This window comes from Loxodonta africana, chromosome 1, assembly GCF_030014295.1.
Source record: "Loxodonta africana isolate mLoxAfr1 chromosome 1, mLoxAfr1.hap2, whole genome shotgun sequence".
Taxonomy (NCBI): Eukaryota; Metazoa; Chordata; class Mammalia; order Proboscidea; family Elephantidae; genus Loxodonta; species Loxodonta africana.
In genome coordinates, this window is record NC_087342.1 from 79,727,672 (window position 1) to 79,730,738 (window position 3,067).

At 45.5% G+C, this 3,067-nt stretch overlaps 1 non-coding gene across 1 annotated transcript; it reads right to left on the reverse strand.

Moving 5' to 3' along the window:
• Nucleotides 1-984: 984 nt before the first annotated feature.
• On the reverse strand, nt 985-1,058 carry TRNAT-UGU (transfer RNA threonine (anticodon UGU)). Its single transcript has one exon. It is a non-coding gene; the product is annotated as a tRNA-Thr (tRNA).
• Between the last annotated feature and the right edge of the window lie 2,009 nt (nt 1,059-3,067).

Sequence of the window (3,067 nt, forward strand, 5' to 3'; positions counted from 1 at the left end):
ATTAGAGCCCACCCTAATCAAGTATGAGGTTGTGTTAATTTAACTGGTAACATCTTCAAAGACCCTATCTCCAAGCAAGATCACATTCACAGATAATGCGGGTGAAAAATTCAATGTATCTTTTTGGGGGACACAAACGAGTCCATAACACAGATGTACGTATATACCATAGATTATTCAATCAGCCTCAGTTAATTGACATGTGGGTTATTTTGTCTTTTTCTATTATAAATTTTAAACACATGAAGCACATTAATGTTTCATTTTGTATTTTTACCCACGTGTTTGGAATTGATTGCTAACAAAGGGTTTGCTGGATGGGAGGATAAATGTAAATAACGTTTTGCTAGCTACAGCTGTGCACATTCTGAATCTGTGCATATCTCATACCAGAAGCTCAATAAATATTTTTTGGAGAGAAAGAACTGGCATAATTTAATGTAAAAACTTACATGAAGAGTTATTTAGGGCATTTCACTTTTCCTTTGGAAGTGGGAATTCTGCAGCCACAACTGCTTGGCGTTAATAGAATCAGAATTGAGAGTACAGTAAGCACAGTAGGGAAACCCTGGTGGTGTAGTGGTTAAGAGCCACAGCTGCTAACCAAAATTTAGGTAGAATCCACCAGGTGCTACTTGGAAACCATATGGGACAGTTCTTCTCTCTCCTATAGGTTCGCTATGAGTCGGAATCGACTCTATGCCAGTGGGTTTGGTATTTTTTGGAAGCACGGTAGAGAATTTAGGGTTTTTTTGGGGGGTATAGAGGTAGAGGAAAGCCTGGTGGGTAGTGGTTACGAGCTAAGGCTGCTAACCAAAAGGTGGTCAGTTCGAATCCACCAGGCGCTTCTCGGAAACCCTATGTGGCAGTTCTACTCTGTCGTATGAGGTCGCTGTGAGTCGGAATTGACTCGATGGCAACGGGTTTGGTTTTTTGGTTTGGGGTTAGAGAGGAGATTGGTTTGTAGTGCAGCGGAAAATGTCAAGGCCCTACTGGGATTTGAACCCAGGATCTCCTGTTTACAAGACAGGCGCTTTAACCAACTAAGCCATAGAGCCCATACAGATGTGTAGGTTAGTACTGGTTCTGTCCTGTCGGATTAGTTGAAATATTCTTGCTACAAAGTCCACATGATCAAATGCAGTTTACAGTGAGAAAATGGGCAAACTCCAAGAAGAGGCTTTGCTTACTCATATGTACTGTAGAACTAATAAAGCAGGAAAAGATTCGGGCAGCTGCAGTGTCTGGGCCAATAATTCTTCATTTAGTGCAAGGATAAAACTCAGTAACTAAGTCGAGGCTGCCCAGTCGTTCTAAATGGGATAAAGTTTTCTAAAACCAACCTTTGCTGTTACTACGCCTCATCTTATGTAACTTAGATTCTTCTTTCGAATTCCCCAAGGGAGGATCTCTAACAAAGGAACTCCACTGAGAGACTCAGACCACCTGTTTTCACATTACTCGGACTCAAAGCAAGCAGTGGTTCAGAGGGGAGGGAACCGGAGAGAACTATGCCAGGTCGAGCACTGTAAAGACTCTAATCATACCACTAGAGGTGTAGAGCCTCTTGGGGGAAAGGGGGAGACGAAGTGAGGTCGGCTGGCCACACGGAGTCCCCGAATCCGGGCACAGTCCTCCTAAGGTGAAGAGCTTTATGGCTCCAGCGAAATCCCGCTGTGCCCCCTATTCACTCAAGACTGGTTTCTAGCTTGGTAGGTCATCGACTCACAAAGAAAGGAACCTCTTCTCGTCTCTAACCCGGCCCTTGCACCCTGCGGCCACCCCAGATATCCCCCCTCCCCCACCTCTCGTTGCATTCCTGCCCTCCGGGGTTGCTCAGAGGGCTGGGCCCGCTGGCTGTGAAGCTGAACGCAGCTCTGCCCGGCCGAGAAGGTCCCGCGTGGGACTGTAGAGGGGCCCTGGGAATCGGGATGAGGCAGCAGGTATGACACGCTGGGACTGAAATGACTGATGGGATGAGAGAGAGGCTGGGCAGGGGAGGGGAGACCCAGGGACCCCGCCCAGATCGCGTTGGTAAGATGAAAGCAGCCAGGAAGCGTCATCTCAGGGCACCAGGAAGACGCTGAGACATGATTCAAATGCGAAAGAATCCCTGCTCTGAGGTTTAGGAATCAAGGCCATCAGCACAGTCAGTGAAAGTGGAAGATCTGTTGCACAACAAGGAAACTCTCAGGCACGCTCACGTATGCACAGAACACACACTCACACACCACCCAGACTCGATTTCCAGGTGGGTGGGGCGGGAGCTCCTCTGTTCGCTCCTTGCGGACATAAAGAATAACTTCCCCCTGCAAAAAAAAAAAAAAAAAGTTTTTTTCTTTTTTTGCCCATCAATGACCCCCAGACTCAGCTGAGGAGAGGCTTCGCCTGGTCACTGTCCTGGAGCCGCGTCCTCCCTTGCGTGTGCGTGTGTGTGTGTTTAATAATTTTCTAAAGTTTTTTTTTTTTCTCTTCTAGAGTTTAATGGATTTTATTCGTTGGCAGTCTTCAGACTTTATGATATTTGGGTATCATGAAGAGATAGCAAAGGAGGTAAACTTAGGTCTCCAGTGTCCCTACTTGATGAATCAAAAACCAAACTCATTGCCGCTGAAAAAGTGTAAAAGTCTCATCCCTGAGACTTCCTGCAACATTCCTAGTCCCCCAGTTCCTCCTTGCACAGGCAAACACAGTTTCTTGGGTATCCTCTTGTGGATGATACCTGCTCCACTTTTTTATGCACATAAGGATATTCCAAACACATTCCACTGTATCTTAGTTTTTCACTTCATATATGTTGTAGCGATTTCCAAATCAACACAGAAAGAGCTTCTTGCTCCTTTCCTAAAAAGGAAAAAACAAAACAAAAAAAAACTCACCAGTGTTGAGTTGATTAAGACGAATATTGACCCTACAGAGCAGAGTAGAACTGCCCTGTAGGGTTTCCAAGCATTGGCTGGTGGATTTCAACTGCTGACAATTTTTAGTTAGCAGCCAAACTCTTAACCATTGTTCCACCAGGGACTTCTTCTTTGCTTGGCAGCATAGAATTCCAAAGCATGGATAT